We start from the raw sequence: 21,178 nt of genomic DNA, 5'->3' as shown, positions 1-21,178 counted from the left end.
CCTATTTTGTGCTAAAGACTCATTCTTTGGTAATTTTTCAGGGCAAAGACTCGATCTTGGTCTCTACACGCCACAAGGAAGCATTTAGGCTACAATCTCTTCTTCTCCGGTGGTCTTTCAAGCAACTCCGGTCATCTTCCACAAATTCCGGCGAAATTTTCCGGCGACCCTCAAGATTTTTCCGGCGATTTGATACCGTGCGCACTCCAGTCTTGACAAGGCACCCAAAAGATCCAAGGTAACTCACGGTGCTTCTAGTTCTCGGTCCACCCCTTCTATGTTTGTGAATGACAAAGCTAGGGAGCGTTTTGAACATGCTAGACTCCATAGGAAACCAATCCCTGAGCGTGGATTTAATTCATTTATCATCGATTTATTTTGGAGACACAAATAGAAAGAAGAGGGTGGAACCATTTTGTAGCACAACCGAATGCAGCCGTGGTTCCGGTTGTGCGTGAGTTTTATGCCAATGCCCAGAGGGGAATGAGTTTAAGGCGTTTGTAAGGGGACGTCGAGTCCCGTTTGATTCAAGGACAATCAATGATATGTTGGGTTTGCCGTCAGTGGATGATTCGGTGTTTCAGGCGTGGGTGCTTAACCCGGATTATGATTTGATCATTCGCACACTATGTTATCCGGGCACCATGTGGAAACAACCGGGGACGTACACGGTTTTTCTTGAAAAAATTTTGAAAATGGAGGAGGCTTTGTGGTATGCCTTTTTGTCGAAGAGATTGATGTCGGTCGGGCATACAAGTGATGTGCAGCGTGAGCGGGCGGTTGTTCTTTATGCCCTCTGTACTGGGATGGCGATTGATGTGGGCAGGCTTATTTTCGGACAGCTCACCATGTGTATTGATAGCAGCAACTTAGCTTTTTACTTCCCGACGATCGTGACTGAGCTGTGTGCCCGAGCGGGGGTGATATTCGAGGATGATGATGAGTGGTTGCAGCCGATGCAAGCCATTGACGAGGCTCTTTATATATCCAAGAGGGAGAAGAGACAGGCTGAGCTACCCGCGGAGGTATTTTTCGGTTATGGGCGAGCAGCTCAACCACCTCCAGCCTTAGGACATGCACCACCACCTCCGCAGCCACGCCGCCGTGCCTTACGAGATCGCGTCGCCGAACTGGGCGCTTGGGCCAATTATCAGACTCAGTACCAGGCCGTCAATCAAGCTCACGTTCAGAACATCGAGTACCTGGTGCAAGGGATCTCCACTCATTTGGGCATCGACACTTCCGGCCGGCCACCTACGCCCGCATACCTGCCACCCTTCCATTTTCAGTACAATTATCCTATGCCCCCAGCAGCTGACGAGGGAGTTCCACCGCCCGAGCATGAGGAGGATGACGATTTCTGATCAGGGGAGTTTACTATTTCCCCTTTCTTTTTATTTTGCATATTCTGTCGTTGCATTTGCATTCATATGTTTTTTATGTTTTTAGTGTTTGTTTCGTTTTATGCTATGAGGGCATTGCACAACTCTAGTATGAGGGGGGGTAGATTGTTTTGTTTGTTAAAGTAATTGGTTTTAAGTCGTTTAGTATTGCATGTTTGGTGTCGTTTATGGTGAGAAGACATAGTTTATGAGCCAATGATGATGATTAAATTGAAAAAAAAAATAAATAAATAATTGGTATGGATTGGGTCACTTCATGAATGGTACTCCTAATTGTTAAAGCATGAATTTTGGTACAAAGTTTGAACTTTTGAGCACATATGTGTGGGTGCTAGAATTTTGTAGGAATTATGGTGAAATTTGAAGGTCTTGTGTGGTTAACTTGAAAGGCATCATGTATGAGTTGATTTGGCATGTGAACCCGTGAAAATAAGTCACTAACTGGGACCTTGAATGAGAATATTTGATTTGCCTTGAACTTTACATATACCTCCTCTCCAATGCACTGAATTAAAATGTCATACTCCTAACCAGCTGTAATCCAAAGTTATACTTTCTTCACCTAGGGAGTACATGTGTGAAAATTGTGCATCAAGAAAAGGAAAAACATGTTGAAATAACAAAGTTTCTTGCAAAATAACTTTGAGAAAAAGGAGATGTAAGGTGAGGGGGAGCCGAAATAAAAGGAATGGAATTCTATTCCTAGGCTAAAAGTTGGAGATGTAAGGAGACGAGGAAAGTCAGACGAAAAGTCTTGACGATTGCACAATGAAAATGATCGGTGTACTCCCAACTTTTAGCCACTTGAGCTTATTTTCCTTCCTTTCGACACCCTTGTCTACACTGAAGAAGTGAATAAAGTTCAATTTATGGTTAGTGATAAATGGACACGGGGGTGCATGCTAGTGAGACTTGTATTGAAGTGTTAATTGAGTGACTCGCATGATTTGATAATTGATCTATTTGAAGTACGAATGACTAGACCCATCATGACACACACACACGTTCAAATTAGTGTCAAGATTTATGTGGAGATGAGAACGAGTATTCGGTTGTGATTTGACTTGATTATGGTTTGTATGTGGGAAAGTTCACTGAGGCATGAGCATAAAAGTTGTTAACTCACCATTGACATTTACTTGTGTTGGTTTTTCTTGTTTGAGTTTTTTTTTGTGTTTGTGGTGTTTGTTTAGAATCTCGTGCTTTAACCTATTTTACTCGAGGGCGAGCAAAAGGTTAGTATGAGGGGGTTGATAGGACTCGATTTTACGTGTTTTTAGTGTTGGTTTTGAGTCGCATTCATGCATCATATTAGTTTGTTTTAGTTTAATTGTGCATTTTTCTAGCATTATTTAGCATATGACTGATCTCGTGTATTTTGTGGTTATTTTGTAGGAATTGAACCAAAAAGTGGGATAGAAGTGTACCACCATATTCGACGTATTTCGCTAGGGCGGTCAAAAGTGACCGCCCCAGCGAAACCAGGGACATGGCCGAGAAAGCTGATTCGAAGTATCTCGCTAGGGCGGACACAATTGACCGCCCTAGCGAGAAGCAGATCCGGAAAGATTTGTTTCCAAATTTTATGGACTCTATCCGACCACCTAACCTAATACACGAGAGGGGCGCCGTTTTCAGGGATCTTATCATCATATTTTCGATTTTTCTTAGAGAAGAAGGCTAGGAGCAAAGGAGATTTCAAAGACCTCGATATTTCCACGCGTCGTGGCCGTCATCCATCGTCACATTTAGTATTTTCATTATTCAGTATTTTATTTCATACATTGATTGTGGTTTTTATTATGAATTTTAGTAGCTAAACTCTATATTTGTTGGGATTTGAGGGGATCCTACCCAGTACTCGGTGTTGAACATTATTTATCGACGTTTTTATTAGTGATTTGTTTATGCTATTGTTCTTTCTTGTTTCAATCGAAGCCTAGCTAACTTCCTTTGATTATTTCGTATTGTTGATGATTTCGAGAGAATAGTTAACAATAGAATCGAATAGTATAAACCGCGGATTTACAATTTTAGTAGATATACGGAATTGGATACATGTCGATAGTGATAATTCACCCGAATGAGAGCTAGTGGATTCCATAGAACGTACTGCAATCTTGAACTGTTAAATAATTGAGGACACTTGAATACTGCATGTTTATGATTAATATTAATATAGCTCGACAGAGTATATTAATTAGTCTAGGGAATTCCGTCGAATGCACAAGTAAAAGTCGAGTATAATTATTTAAACACGAGTGGTAGGTGAACTGATAATTCCCAACAAATTCATTCTCATTTAATTTATTCCAAATTAATCATTGCTTCCTTGAATACGTTTTTCTTGCGTTTTAATTATTTTAGTTGTTTAAGTTACATTAGTTTAATCATCCAATCATTTTATCGTTACTAAAGAATTTTTACTTGAAAATAAAAATAGTGTAACACAGTCCTCGTGGATCGATACTCGTATTCACTTGCGTTTACTAAAACTTGACTATCGTGCACTTGCGATATTTAAATCGAGCTTTCAATTATAAAATAAATTTTGGGACTATTCACTGTGCAAGTTTTGCTCGATCATATTACCCTGTCTGAACTGCTGTCGAAACTGTGGCTGTTGGGGTCGTTGCGAATACTGAGGACCTCTCTGTCTAATGATCCCGGTTTCAGCTCCCTTGGCTCGATCAAGAGCCTCAGCAAAAGTGTTAGGCCTTCTAGTATTAACCAAGGTATATATATCTGGGTTAAGACCATTTATGAAGTGATTGGCCTTAGCTTCTTCATCGGATGCTACATGAGGAGCAAATCTCAGTAAATTCGAGAACTTAGCAACATAGTCCTCAATATTCAGATTTCCCTGCTTTAAATTTGCAAACTCGGCTCCTCTATCTTTCCTGTAAAAAGTAGGAAAGAAACGCTGATAAAATTCAGATTTAAAGATATCCCAGGTAACAATCGTACCTCGACCCTCTAAAGCTTTCTTGGTCATGATCCACCAACTCTTAGCAAAATCTAATAACTGATGAACAACTAATTTGATTCTACGATCATCTGGATACTCAAGAGATTCAAATAATTGATCCATATTCTCCAACCAATTCTCACACTCTAATTCATTCTCTGTACCCTTCAACATCGGTGGGTGCAAAGACTGAAATCTGGCTAACAGTGTTTCCATCGGAGTAGGAGTTATATCCATCTGAGTATGAGTAGCATTGCCCTGATCTTGTGCCACCGGTACGTCCTGTCTAGGTCTACCACGAGTAGCCATGTCGAATATACAATAGATCAAAAAAATATAAAATCACAATATCATAATCATCTCGATCTTGTATCAATCATCTCTGGCTCTCGAGACTCAACAATCTCAAAACAATCTCGAATAAAGCTCAACAATATAATATCTCAATTTAAATCATGTATTTCACATCATAGCACAATGAAAATGCTAGCAAATATATCACATGATAAAGCAATTCAAACTGACTCGATCTACCCTTTTCCCAAATATCTTACGCTCTGATACCACCTAATGTGGGGCCCCGGGTCCGATTTCTAATACTATTAATTATAATTGTAACAAACCAAATGATTGAGTAAAATACATAATTTGTTGTTCACAAATCCACATAAACATCATCAAAATAATTTAAATGTTTCACATGTTTAAAATATAATTTTCAACATGCCAAAATAAAATAGTGAACCAAAGAAATCCAAACATCATCACATAGCTCCTAAGACCCGAGAATACCACTCTAACTCGTATCTCCTCACCTGGAACTGGACTCTGGCATCCCAAGCCTCGCCTCACCTACCGTCAAGCACATGAAAACAAGAGGTAGCCGACATGCCGGTGAGTATAAACCCAGTATGATACAATCAATAACATATGAGAATTAAAATTTCATATAGTTCATATGAATTCATAAAGATTCAATATAATGCAATGCATGATCAGAAGCTATGGGCTATCAATAAATCTCAAGATCAAGTGAATCATCTGGTCATAGGGTACCCAAGGGAATAGAATCACCCAACAACATCCACCGACTCATCCGCTCGGGGTGGATTTCTGTGTTCTACAATCCCAGGACTATGGTGCACCTATAGAGAGTGTTCAGGCCATAGCAGCGACCTCCGCATACACTATGCCAACTCAATTATAGCCCCATACGTCCAACAAATCGATAAATCAAGGCGACCTCCGCCATATCAAATCTGAATCAACAAGTGGCTCAATATGCAATGTCATGATGCAAATCAATATCATCATATCGGTATCATAATCAACTCATCTAAATACAACAATCATCATCAAATCACCAATAGTTCATCAAGCCATAGAGTTTTCAATTTAAAATAAAAATGATACTTTTACCTTGTATGTTACCGACCGTAACATACCTTTCAAATATTACCAAAAGAAGATCGAAATGCGTAGGTGAGAAGTCTTGCACCTTTGAATTCTACTATAACTCAAGGACTTTGATCATCTATCAAAACAGAGTAATTTCTGTTCAAAATTCATAATTAATTCAATACTGCTTCGAATCAAGATCCGTAAATTTCTTAACCTTAATATGCCATAAAAACATTCATTGAATCATTTCATCAAACACATGGCATGCGTGCTAAAGAAATTAGCTCCTATACTTTGCCATTGGCTTCAATTCTATTTTATATTCAAACCAACACAATTTCAACATCTCCAACATCTCAAATATCAACACAAATATCAATTCTAAACTTCATCCCATTTCCAAACTTGAATAAAAATATAACATACTTACACCATCTTGAAGATCTTGGAGAGAGGATCACAAATCTAACTTCATTTCATAATTTCCTTGAACAAATCTCCCATAGATTGAAGAATAAATTAGGAGATGAAAGGAAAAATGAAGAACCCTAGTTCTAAACCGATAGAGAGAAGAGAAGGAGAAGGAAAATGAGTAAAAAGAGGATCCCATTCGATTTTATGCCTTCCCAAACACCAAAACACGCTTTTTCAACTTGCTGGCCGCCCAAGCGGACATCTTTTTCCGCCCGGGCGCGGAACTCTTGGCCAAAACATTATTTTCCCGAACAAGATCCGCCCGGGAGCACATTGATTCCCGCCCGGGCGCGCACACTGCGCACCTCCACTACAAAGATTGCTTCCGAAACGCCTCTTCCTTTCAAAATTTGGAAAAGTGGTAAACTACAAAGTTGTAGCCCTTTGTCTTTTCTTGAAGCTGTCCAAATTCAGATCATTTGGAGGTCTGCGTAAAAAGTTATGCTAAATCTCCCAACATGTGTCATTGTAGGAACAACGATGCGCATGACACACTTCGGGGCGCTTTTGGCTCGTCTTCCCTAATGATTTGACCAAAACTCAAAATAAGAAAGTTATAGCCTTATGTCATATCTTTCTAATGGAAATGGCCTCACATCAATTGGATCAATATACAAAACATTATTTTAAAAACCACAACTATTGCCACATTTTTCATACCGTTTATGCACTTCCATTACCTATTTAGCTCAAAACCCACCTTTGATTCTACCCATCCATTATCTATTCCATTCTATAACATTCATTACCATTCATATCATAACATAAAGCCAAGAACCATCACAACTACTATCACATTTTAAAAATTCGGGCATTACACATATTGCCACATCAGACAATTTGTAATTAACTATAAGAGGTTGCTTATTAGCAGCTGTTATAAATTGAGTAGTCTTTTTATAATATTTAGAAGGGACAATTCCTTCACTGATGCAATTTACATCAGCTCCTGTATCTAATAAAGCTTCAATAGTGATTTTAAATTTTTTATTAATAATTAATGTTACTTTTGAGTACCATTTTTGAGAAATAATTTGATCAATTTTATTGACCCATACCATTTGATTTATTTCATTATTATTTTTGGATAAATTATTTTCTTCTTCTTCTTCTTCATCAGAAGTAGAATCTTTTTCCCAATTATGATCATTATTAATACTAAGAGTATTTACTCTTTCTTTTAAATATTTTATTTCAGATTTTATCTGATCTATTTCTCCTTTTAATTCAGAAATAGTAGGCTTCCTCTCTTTTTGTTTAGCCTTTTCTAATATTTTATTATAAGAATATAATTCATGTTCTTGTACATTATTTTGTACAAGTTTAGTAGGCTTATGATTTGTCATATTTAAATAATGTTCTATAGCTTTTCTTTTTTCTATAGGATCTTTTATTTGATCTATAAGATCTAAAATGAAAAGTTTCTTCATTTGATATAACATTTATTTCTAATCCCATAAAATTTATGAGACATGTATCACAATCACAATTAGGATCACATATTTTATTTTCTGATATTTCGGAATCATTATCTGAACTACTATTAGAATATTCAGATAATTCGTCAATAATATTTATATAAAAATCTTTTTGTTTTAAATCTTCTTCTTTATTAAGAAGAATATTTATCAATGATTCTTTTAGATCATTGTTTATGTTGAGATTATTAATCTTTTTCTTGACATAACACTTATTAGCTTTATGTAGAATTTTTCCACATTTCCAGCATACTGGAACTTTAGAATCATTTTTTATAGGTTTTTTAAACCTTTTCTTAGAATATTTTTTAGATTTTTCTTTATCTTTTAGATAATGTTTTTTCCTTTTAAAAGGAAATCTTTTCTTTTTCTTATCCCTTTTAGGATATTGTATTGGTTGAAAGCCTATTTGTTCACAAAAATCACCAATAATATTTCTATTTTCTTCTTTTTGCATATCAAGTTGTCTTTTTAACTTGATATCATTACAGAGAGTAATTCCTTCTGCAGTTATTTCCGCAGATAAATCTCCATAAGTAAGAATACTCCAATCTATAGAATTTGTTGGAGATTTAGATTTTAATCTATTTTTTACTCTTTCAGCAAAAAGTACTGGAAGTCCAGAAATAAATTTTTCTTTCCAGAAATTTGCATTGCAATCATTTCTAGTTAAAACTTTTGTCATGAAAACATCTTTATACCATCTAAATTCAGATAATGTTGGACATGTCAAATTCATTAATTGCTCTTGAGATCTATCTAATTGGAGTTCATTAGCTCCAATAAAATTAGATAAAATTGTATAAATAAGTGTATTTACTGCATCTGATTCTTCTCTTCCATTAAGATCAATTATAGAAGAGTTTAAAATTTTATTTTTTGCTTCTCTAGAAAGATAAAAATCCCACCAACCTTAAAGCTGGCCTGTAAAACCAGTAATAATGGCTTGAGCAATTTGCCTATCATTATTACATTTTATCTTTGCTGCAGAGGAGTATATTAACATTTGTTTAATAATAGTCTTAATCTGATATTCAGATTTTCCATCTATATTCCATTCAGTAATGGCTTCTCCATTGAACTGAACATAATCTTTCTTTTCTTCAATTTGAAGATCAACAGGTGTTGCCTTTTACAATTGACACCCTATGCATTTTATTAATTTGCATCTCATCTTCAGAAGAATTTGAAAAATTTTCAAGTTGTTCGGTTTTAGTAATTACCGAAATAGAACCCTTTTCTTTTATATTAAGTTTTTGTAATCGATCTATTAGACCTTCCAAAAAATCATCGTCCTTTTTAGAACTTAAAAGAAAATTTTCTCTTTTAAGATTAGGAGGAGGTTTTATCATTAAAGTTTTTGAACTTTCACCACTAGAAATTCCTTGTTTAGGTTTTGATAAAATTTCTTCAATTCTATTAGTCTGATTTCTCAAAGAGTGTAAAGTAAGATTTGTAAAATTATTTTGTTGAATTATATGGTCAAAATTACCTTGTCCTATCTCTGATTTTATAGGGGTAGCAAAAATTTCTTTATTACCCTTTTTAATTTGTAAAGTAGTAAAAAGGGGATGAATCTCAAAAGATTCTTCTCCTGTTTCATGAACATATAATTTATATGTTGATTCAAGGGTATTTATAAAAGACTCATCTGTAAAATTTGAAAATATTTTATTTCTTGCTGGAAAATATAATTTTTCCATCCATTTGAAAAAATCGAAATTTGATTTAGTTTCTTCAACCCATTCTGTATACCTAGAAGAATATAAATCTTGTTGTTTTGAATTTAAACAACTTAAAAACCATTTTTTCTTATTTAGATTTTTAATCTTTTCCTTCTGAATAGAAGTGTTATTATTAATAACCATTACATTATAACCCATATCAGAAAAAGTAGGAGAATTAGATTTTCTATTATTAACAGAATAACTTCTTTGAAATCGAGAATTACTAGATTCAGGAATATCTACCTTATATTCAGGATGAGATACATTATCGTTTGTCTTTTGAAGACCAGATATACTTATTTTTTCAAAATCTGATATAGAAGAAGTAGAATTTCTACTTTCTTCAAGAAGTTTAATTCGTAAGTGTCTTTGAGATGAGAATTTTATTTCAACATCTCCATCAACATATTGAACTATACTTTCAAGTTTTCTAGATTCCTCTTTAAGAGAAGGAGCAATATTCTCCATTTTCCAGATTTCTGGCAGAGTAACTTGATTCCAATTAATTGTTCTAGGAATCATGATATTGCTTTTAGTAATATCAGTTATAAAAGAGTAGTTTCTCCTCTTTTTGAACTAATTTGATTAGTATTGATTCTAAAATTAGATATTGTTGAATTCATAACTTTGTAACAAATTCTATATAATAGAACAACATTTTCTGTTCCATCTATCATATCAAAGCCTTCTGTTTTTATATTTAAAGTAAGGGCTTTCATGATATTTGGATCAGAAAGAGAAATTGGAAAATTAGGAAAACAACTAAAATGTATTGGTCCTTCGCATAATGAGGACTCTACAATTCCTAATAAGGAATCTTCGAATTTATTATGCCTTTGATCTCATACAAGAATTAAGGCAGAAGTATTTAAACCTAATCTGGTAAGAGGTTTTAAACCTACTTGTATCATTCCCATATGCGTAAATTTATAAGATTGCTTATGAATATTAATAAGATTTTGAGACAATAAACTAAATGAGTCATATCCTCCTTTTAAAGGAATTGCTTCTTCTATGGTTTTAATTATATAATCAGATTTGAAATTAAATCCATTGGATCTATAAATCTTCGTATTAGAAGATGCTGGTATTTTTCAGTTTAGAATATTCTTTTCTAAATTTTCAGAAATAATTAATTCTTTGTTTTTAGTATTACTACTTGAAGATTTATTCTTCGTAAAAGATCGTATTATTTTATCCATTCAGGAATATGATAGATACTGTCAAGGCTTTACCCTGCCTTACCCTTTAGGCTTTACAGGCCTTATGGAACCCGACTTAAGGATTTCTCCTGGGTATAACTACCTTCTTCCTTACAGAATAAAATAATAAGATAGTAATAGAAGAATAACTTTTATTAATTCTTGAAGAATCATGCAAAAATTTAGAAGAAATCGATCAACACTTTAAACAAATTCAAAGGTGTAGCAAACCCCATTCAAATCATCACTAAATGATTTTTATAGTGTATTCATTTCTCACTTTTAAATTCCATAATAATGGGTATTACATGCACCATAATTCTATTCAAAGCGTCAACCCATTTATGCTAGCAAATCAACGTGGGTATGCAACAAAAAATGAGATTAAACCAACGGCAGCAAGGGAATAAGAAACCATTCAAATCCATTCCACTTCTTGACTTGTAACTCTCACCTTAATGCATATAATGGCACCTTTAACACCTCTTGTAACCATCACCTCCATCACATAACATTTCTCCATCCCTGTGACCGAAATAATCAGAGAAAAACAGCAGCTTAGAGGCGTGAGTAACAACAAAAAACAAGAAAGGAAATCTAACTCCGCTCCGCCGCTCGTCTTCGTCGTATTGATTTGTTTTGTGTCAAAACAAATTTCAGGCATGTATATATTGTTGATTTGCTCTTCAATCAAGTCATATTAGATATTTAAATCAGTATATGATCAAGATTCATGAGACAAACCGAAAATGACAGCAAGTAAATGTTTTAAAGAAATTCTGTACAGGCCTCTCGGCCATATTGTTTTTATCATTCACGGTTGCTGAGTTTTGCTGAATCCAGGTGGGTGCTTCGGTTCCAAGCTGTCCAAGCTGCATATAGGCATGCTTCAGAGGGTGTTAGGGTGTTGATAGTCCATTTTTTTTAAGTCCATACACCCAGTATAAAGAATTGACAGCAACAATCCCATTAAGTTGCAGATTTTGTGTTAAAATTGTGTTTTTTGTTGCTTGGAATGAGAGTTCGAATCATGGTTGTCCTAGGGACTGTAGCCATGGTTAGAATCCTCCCTTACATGTCTAGGATGTGATCAAATTATCTTTTTAAAGCTAGGTTCACATATCCATAAAAATTTTACCAAAACAATATAAGTTCATTTCGGCTGTCTTCTTTTGCTGTGTGAGTACACTTCGGTTATGGGGTGTTGTTGGGATTGTGGTTGGCTCCTAGCCCGTAGCCATGGTTCATACAACACTCCATCATGTCTAGATCGAGCCATGGTCGCACAAATGGCCATTGGAACGATACAAGACAACAAAACAATGCAATACATTACACTATAAAGAGAGTGGCTCTCTCAGTTTTGAGCTGTGATTGTCCTAGGTGTTTGCTTGGTTTGTGGTTGGCTTTTAGCCCTTAGCCATGGTTCAAGCCATACCTTAGGATGTTGGTAAGAGTCTTTGGACAGTAGTTCAAGCCCATAGTCAATTATTTCAGGATTTTCACTACAAACACACAAGTTGCTACTGCTGTAATTTGACAGCAACTTTGGGTCACGGTTTTGATGGTGGTTTGAGTTCTTGGTTGGCTTTTAGTCCATGGCCTTGGACTGGACAGTACCCCAATGAGTTAGAAAGGCCATGTTTTTGGCCGTTTGTGAATTGGTTAAGTTTAGAAGTCGTACGAGAATTTACGGTGAAAGATGCCAAAATGACTCTCGAAAGAGTGTTTTATGTTTTTGGATTCCTTTCACCTATTTTCGTGTTTTACAGTTCTTATGCATATTTTTCAGTATATTTGGTATATTTTTAATCATTATTAAACGTCGGTTTAATGTTGGTTCGAGTTGGTACGATACCATAATTTTAAATCAAGTGGTTGGTCCTAATAGTCTCATTGTTGGTTCTATTGTTAAGTTTTTGGTTAGATTGTCAAGTTTAGGTCAAGACAATATTATTTGCATGTGTCACATATTAGAATTAAATCGCAGCAAGCCTGGAAGCGATCCAACTCATCCGGTAAAAATAAGGTTATAATTGTATTACGTGCATAAAAATATAAAATGTTTATTTTTGAGATATATGTTATATGTCTTGTGGCCACCTTATGTTTATGGGTTTGGAAGTCGGTAAGCGCAACCGAGGACCTCTCCACCCGGTGACTTACGACCGGTTTATGATTATGTATGGGTACGGACATCCAGTCCAAGGACTGTGATTGATCTCTACCGCCCAGTATACTGTGGTTTAGTCTGATCAGGCGCTCACGTTATGTTATGGGCCACTAGCTTAGAAACATCATCTCTACCAGAAAATTATGATATGTTATGACAGAGCTCTATTGAGCAAAGCTTTTACGTATGATTTTCAGATATGCACGTAGTTATAATTATTCATGATACGATTTTCACCGTACGCTTTACGATACTTTATTTTTACGTTGCATGCGATTTTATGATATATTTACTTGTTATTCACGATATATACATGTTGAGTCTTTAGACTCACTAGACTTGATTGTTGTAGGTATTGATGAGGTCGAGACTGCGGGCGGAGACCAGTGAGTTATCTTGGGCAGCAGTAGTAAACCCGAGGACCTCATGTTTTAGCTTATGCACCTTTTATCATTCAAACACTATTTTAATATGTTGGATTATTTTTAAGTTGTTGTTGAAACACAATGTCGACTTCCGCTGTTATTTTTAAAGTTTAAAATTATTTACATGATTATTTTATAAATGAGGCGAGTTAATTATTTAATTAGAAAATTTTTAATAATTCCGCAAAAATACAAATACGAAATACGGGCCTTTACACATCCCAGTGGAGAATTGCAGGTTGACAAGTTAAGTTCTCTGTTTCAAACAAGAGATCTTATGCATCGCTTGTCCAGAGAGAGAGAGAGTCTGCTCTTAGGCTGACACTTCAATGCCTAAGAAATATTTTAGAGCTTCCATGTTCCAAGTCCTCCGTTCAAATTCTCTAGACATATAGTTCCAAAGCTTCTCCATCTCACTGGAGTTATTCTCCTATGATAAAGGTTTCGCCAACATAAACAATAAGTAGACTAATATTATCTACATTTCTCCTATGCATAGCTTGCTTAAAAGCAAAATTGTTTGCAAATTTTTCAAGGCTATGAAAGCATTCGACAAATCTATTTAAAGCTTCAACATTTTTGCAATAAACTCATATAAAATGTAAATGGGATTGCATGGACAGAGAATCAGCAGTTCTCCAGAAAGTCACAACAATTCCAAAAAAATTCCAAATTAGGGGCCATTCAACAAAAAAGGATAGGAAATAGTCATTAAAAAGAATATGTTACTCAGCTGCAGTGAACAGCTTAATCACCTTGTTGTCAATACCACGAAATGAAGTGGTATATGGATACTCATTGTCAGCCTCATTTGTGTGATTACATACAACATATAAAATCACCTGAAAAAGCAAGAGCACCATATGCCATGTCAAAGATTTCAAAATGATAGGTAGGACAAGCAGCACAGAGGCATTACGAGAATGAAATAGATTTTCAAATTTAAAAGTCATAAAATGGAAGAAGAATACCTCTATTCCAATTGTGAAGCGCCTTAACCATTTATTTAAATTCTCGAGAAGCAGTAAGGGGTCCTCCACCATTACTCGCATACCGACTCATAGGAGCAAAGAAATTTATAGTTGAATAACCCCAAGTCTTGATCTTTTTTAGAATCCAATTCGAAAACATTCAACAAGGATTCATCAGAAAGCAATCTCAAAGTAAAAGGCAACTTGTATTTATGTTTAAATAATGTAAAATAGTTCAAAAAACAGACTTGTGATCAATAAAGAATTACTGCAGTGACACTAAAAACAAACTCAATGAAGCCCAAGACAAAGATTTTCAGGAGTGAAAAAAACAGAAGACCTCAGTTAAGCATACCAAGTGAGCTCTTGAATTAGGGCGCCTTTGGAACTCCATTTCATCAAACTCAAACACAGGTAACAACTCAACTGCATTGATTCACAGCTCCACAAGGTGGGGTATCTTGCAAGAAAGGAAATTAAGCATTTTCAAATTTTGGAAACCAATTAATTTATCACAGGCAGCACGTTATACGACAAATATAAACATTTTCGATAAAAATGCCTAGTTTCAGTTTTCCACAGAACAAGTATCTAAAAAACGAAAGACATTTTAAAAAGTCCATAACCATTTAACTTAGAAACTAGTGCTGACAATTTGAAAGTCAATCTGCATCATCCTATGAGAGAGAGTAAAAAGTCATATGCTTCTAATAAATGAAAAAAAGGGAGAGAAAAAAACAACATTTTTCATCGATTCTTTTTAGTATTGCTCAATGAGGCTTCATCCGGTCATAAACCCAACTAGGGAACCTCGTCACTGCCATATTCACTGCCCCTTTCAATGTTTCAATATCTTCTCTCTCTGACAGGCCAAACAAATTAACTCTTAATCCTTGATGCACTAAAACTATGTGAAACGTCAACTATTCGTTTTCTTAAAAAGTACTATAATTTTTTTTCCCAAACCTCACATATCATCGGCCGAACCATATAAATTACCTAAAATATTTTTGACATCCTTTTTGAACTAAAACAACAACCTAACATTTTACTAAATCTAAAAATAACATTTGAAAAGTATAGCCCATACTATAACCTCTCAAAAACCACTCAAAACATAAATAAAAAGTCATAAAAATATTTTTAACATAACTTAAAATCATAAATAATAACTAGTGCGGAAAACTAGCGTCGGTCCTCGGGTTATGTGCACCTTCAGTCCAGCAAAGTCAACCATCAAGACCTCCATAAACATTATTATCAATCACCTGCATCAATCACACCTAGTGAGTCTAAAGACTCAGCACGTCATATCCTTGATAACAAATAATACGTATAAAACCACAAGCAACAGTGAAAAATACTTTTACGTAAAAATATCATTTTCATGACATGCATAAATTTCAAAACATAAACATTTTCATGATGCATAAACTTTTAAAACATTTTCATGATCCTTTTTCATAAACATTTTCATAAACATAATCATATCATCCTCAACATATTCATATTCATATCATCATCAACATATACGTATTCTTTTTTCCTTTCGTTGAATTCAGATCGTTAATTGTGACTTTCGTGTTCATCTACGTCTACGTCTACGTGTTGGGCGATGGATCCATCTACATGTAACCACAGTACTGGGCGGCGGTGACACCAGCAACACTCTCACCGGTCAACTGGCCTTTGGCCTTACGTATTAACATATCATCGTATACATATACATATTCATATCCGTATCCAAAGAAACACGATCGTCGGGCTCCCACTGGGACCATAACCCTCACAATATCTCCAACATATCATCGTATTAGTCACAATTACTTCACTTCTTTCAACGTTTCATATTCTCATCACTTTATAAAATTAAACATGCATATAACATTTTTCTTTTAAACCAAGAATGTAACATATCTTTTAACGTTTTCGTTTAATCATAAAACCCATTAGCATTTTAAAATAAACCTTTTAACATATAAAAATCCATAAACATTTTAAAAAAAACATTTTAGCATATTAAATCATAAAAACATCCATAAACATTTAAAATAATCATATTAGCATATAAAACAGCATTCAGGGCACTGCCACGACGTTTACTAATTTCTAGGTGTAAAATGACCGTTTTACCCCTGGACGTAAGATTCCACGTTTTTGACTTTTTCTTAATTTCATTGACTCTAACATGTCACAAATAATTATTTAAGCCTAAATTAAATTCCCCAAAATTTTATTTAGCTTAAATACTAGATTTTTTAATTAATTCGTAATTAGTCGTTTTTAAGGCGTTTTAATCTCGAAAAATTTCAAACTTTAATATAAAATTCCTAAATTAGAAACTTAGGCTTCTAATAATTATTTGAGCTTAAATAAAATTTTTAATAATTTTATTAAGCTTAAATCTAGGCGTTTAATTAATTCTTGATTATCGTTTTAAATGCTTAGACTTACATCCCGGTTTTGACTCTTATTGACTCGAAACTTAATCAAACTTTACCAAACTTAAACCAAAACTTAATAACACCTAAATAACCCATATTCAATCCAATTATAACCCTTGAACAAGCCTAGGAAGCTAGTGAATTTTCTAAACTTAATTTTCGAAGCCTTAGTTTGTTCAAACCCTATCTTGTCCAACCCTTAAACATGTACCCTTAACATGTGGAAAAACATCTCTTCCCATAGCCCTACCATAGCAGCCCCTTTGTGCATCATAACCATAAGTTTTAATGCATAAAAATCAAATTTTTGGTATGCACAAGCCATAAAAACGAAAATACATGAAGGGATTCATATTTTTCATGCACACATGTTTAAACATACATAATATGGTGTGAAAGATGAGAAAAGGAAGAAGTATGGCGTGCCTTTGCGTTTAAAACGCTCGAAATACGAATACCGTAGCGGTGAAAGTCGACGACGAACGGAGGACGATTTCTATTTTTTTCTACCCTTTTCTCTTGTCAAAACTCCACCAAAAACCTACCTTGGGATGCACGGGAGTCGGGTGATCGTTATTGGAAGGAAGAACGAGGAAAAAAAGTGAAGAACGAAGGAGAAAAAAAATCAAAACTCCCTGGCTAGCTAGAAGAATGGCCGCCGTTCTCTTCCTCTTTTACGTGAATGTGTGTGTAGGTGTTGTGTGTGTGTTTGTGTGGGTTTGGTGTAAATAAATAAAAAACAACTAAAAGGCTTTTCTTTTCTTTTTTAATTAATGGGCTTAATCAAATTTTTTTTTTAATTAATAGATTAGACCCATTAAAATTAATAAAATCAATAGGCTTAAATTAAAAAATTTAAAATATATATTTCATAAAAAAAACCCTTATAAAATACATAAAATTTCTTGGTCTTATCAATTAATTTATATTTGACCTTAAAAATTCCAAAATTCTTAAATTATTTAAAATAATTTTTTTCTTAACTAAAAATAAAATTTTATCTTTGAAATCTTTAACACATTAATCATCTCTGGTCCTCCGTCCCCGGCCAACCACCGATATTCGTCTAAAAATCTTTAAATCATGAAATCAAACAAAATTACACAATTAATCATTTAGTCACTCAAAATAAATCATTCAAGCATCAAACTTATTTTAAATAATTAAAAACAATTATTTAATAAAAATATTTTCCCTTATTCGGCCATGGGTCTCCGTTTCTCGGTCGCATATCGAATAACCTTTAAAAATACAGTTTTATGCATCTAACTAGAAAAGTACATTTTAAATGTGTAAAAATGCACACCATATTTAATTCATGCAATTAAAACCATTTAATTAAAATACATAAGAAATTTAATAACTTGTATGCATGTGGTTCGCGTGGACCTTAAAATTTTCGAGGCGTTACACTATGCTATCAAAGCTAAACAACAGCATGTCCCAGACTGCCAATTATTTATTTCCATTACATCGCAACCAATCAGTAGAGGTGAAAACTCCCTATCTCTTTTGTGATACTATTAAGAATGGTATTGACCCTAGGCTTGCCTCTTCATAGCTGATAGAGGTATGCTACTTATAATGATCGGAGGGATATCAATCTCGATTTATTTTGCTTTCCTAACGTCTGAAAGGATTTTCTGTCCTTATTTTGCTAAGATGATTATTATGTAGTAGCAAGTCTCACTATGAACACTACATTGATAACGAAAATATCAGTCCAAGTTGATGTTGGGTATGGTGCCCAAAAACAAATGATTTTATTAATGTGAGAAATATTTCAATATTGTTTTTGCATGCATGTTATTTGATGCTTTATAAATATCTGGAATCCCAAGATTATTATTATGTGATTTTAAATATTTGTATATAAGTGTTATATACATGAGGATAATATTTAAAATATAATGATCTAAATATGTCCGCAATTAGAAATTAAAGTTGGGATCTTTAATTTAAAATTGTTAGCGTGGTTCATTTTAGAATGATCTTATCCGGATTATTGTTAATGAGATTATTATGAAAACGCTTTATATAATTTGATTATATAGGATTGGAGCAGATTAATTTTGAATCTCTATAAATTTCCGGATCACATTGAGAATTCAATATTAATCAATGATGGTCATATATGAGTCAATCTTAATTCTGAGTAATTAATAAACTCCTATTTATGATATTGTGTTTTTTGACATATCGAGTAATGACACAAATAATGGTGTCAAAAGTTCTTGGTACATTGGAAATACAATAAAATAAATAGCTGGGAATATTAATATACAAAACGAAATCCATTCCTTCATAAAAAGAAGATAGATAAATTGTTCCCTTAAGTGTTGATTCGGGACTTGAATAATAAGAGCGCTCAATTTATGATTAGATCATAAACATATTATTCATTAGAGAATCAATGGGACTTAAGGAAAAAGATATTATTAAAGAGGTTAATCGGAAATTACCTAGCTTTAATTATGGACAATTTATGGAGGATTGATTCACATGTAGTGACTATATCAATGGACTATTCATTTTTGTTGAGTAATTTTATATCTATTTTTTCAAGAGTGCAATTCCAAGTTTATAGTGGAATAACTTTGGAATTAATAAAATTAATATATGTAAATTAAAGAGTTTAATTTATTATTAATTTTATTGGAGCTTGAAATTATAGGTCCATAGTTCCCCATGCCATCTCCGATTTACTTCGAACACTTATGATAAATAATTGATTTATCAACTTAAAATTTTTGAATTTTAAGTCATTGCTCAATTTCAATTTGTACTCATCTCAATCAATTAATTTTGAATTAATTGTCAAACAATAATTTGTGATAGCGATCACAAAAGATATACATTCCAAAATATTTAATTTTGAATTATTAATATCAATTATTCTCTTTGAAATATTTATTTGATAAATATTTGAGAAACTAATTTTTGAATTATGATGGAGATAAGATCTTCTTCATTATTCATGATGATCTTTGTTATATATATATATATATATTTATATATATATATATATATATATATATAAAGATATGGAATGACATATATATATATATATAATATAATACTAGATTGAGTGGTGGAGGAGATAAGATCTCCTCCACTTCAATCACGTGAAGTCACTTCCCTCTTTTGAGGGAAGTGATATCAGTTTTATATAAAAAGTTGTTTTTATGTTATATATATATAGAATAAAATAAAAAGATTGAGTAGTTGAGGAGATATGATCTCCTCCATCACGTAAAGCTTCTCAAATTTGAATAAAAAGTTGTTTTTATTTCATATATATATAGTATATATATTTTTGGGATGAAAGATCTTAACAAATTGAGAGATATTCTACACAATAATATATTCTCTCTTGATTTTTCTCAATGGTTGAGATTTATAAATAGAGAATTATATCATTGTACGAAAAGACAGAAAAAGAGAGCAATACAGAAATATACTAAAAAGTTTTTGGTGACGCCCACACGTCAGTTCGTTGATTCGAGAGAGTAGGCGTGGAAGAACTACGGTGTCATAGCTCTCAGTATTCCAATCTCATTCGACGAAGGTATATTATATATCTTGTTGATTATTTATTAAATTAATATAGATATTGATCGTTCAACATTTGGTGATTAATGTTGTTTAATACGATTCGATCTATGCCAAGCTTCCGCAAATATGTTTTTTTTTTTGAAAAATACGGTTTGAGAAACCAACAATTGGTATCAGAGCGGTCAATACTCTATACTAATTTAATTTTTTTTAGAGATTTGTTTTCTCTATGTTTCGGATACTTTCATGCCCTTTTACCTTGGTTGGTCTATGATTAGATAGTGTACTGCTTCGTAATATATTTTCCAGTAATCAGCATGATTTTGATTGTTACATTCATGTTGATGTATGGACTAATCAATGAATATTATGAATTTAATTGTTAAACTTCAATAATTGTCATCATTGATTTATATTTTAAAATGTTTAAAATTTATTTTAAATATTAAATATCGATCATGATTATCTGTGATGTTATTCTACAACAAATTGTGAATTTGTTTTACCTGTCTCGGTTCCTATGTCACGTGCATGATATATTTAATATGCATCTCAATTTGCTTTTCCAATCTCGGTTTCCTATGTCACGTACATGATATATTTTATATCCATGATGTTTGTTTTGATGTGTTCAAGGCATGTACATGTGATTTTTTTTTTTTAAATATTATTCTTGTACTGCTTGTGGCTTGTGGTGCCCCTTTTGTAATGCTTACTGTATGTACAATTTTAAATTGTTCACGGCGTGTGCATATTTATTTTTTGTACTGCTTGTGGTGTATATTTTATGATGCACACGATATTTATAATTTTAAACTGTTTAAAATTATAGGACTTGATAATTTAAAATGTTTAAATTGATCAAGAGTTTTATAGAATAAGAGTTATTTTATAAATTGAATATTGGTGATTTAAAATGTTTAAATTCACTATTTATTATAAAATAAGAGTTATTTT

General features: G+C 33.4%; 1 long non-coding RNA gene across 1 annotated transcript in view; it reads right to left on the bottom strand.

The window, feature by feature from the left end:
* Positions 1 to 14,233: 14,233 nt before the first annotated feature.
* Positions 14,234 to 21,178, bottom strand: part of LOC140811715 (uncharacterized) — a 33,719-nt gene continuing 26,774 nt past the window's right edge. Inside the window, exon 4 of the long non-coding RNA XR_012113510.1 lies at positions 14,234 to 14,682. This is a non-coding gene — a long non-coding RNA (uncharacterized lncRNA). The remainder of the gene's footprint in view (positions 14,683 to 21,178) is intronic.

Source organism: Primulina eburnea, chromosome 1, assembly GCF_022965805.1.
Source record: "Primulina eburnea isolate SZY01 chromosome 1, ASM2296580v1, whole genome shotgun sequence".
NCBI classification, from domain to species: Eukaryota; Viridiplantae; Streptophyta; class Magnoliopsida; order Lamiales; family Gesneriaceae; genus Primulina; species Primulina eburnea.
The sequence above is the reverse complement of the archived record's forward strand: the minus strand, read 5'-3'. Positions and strand labels throughout refer to the sequence as shown.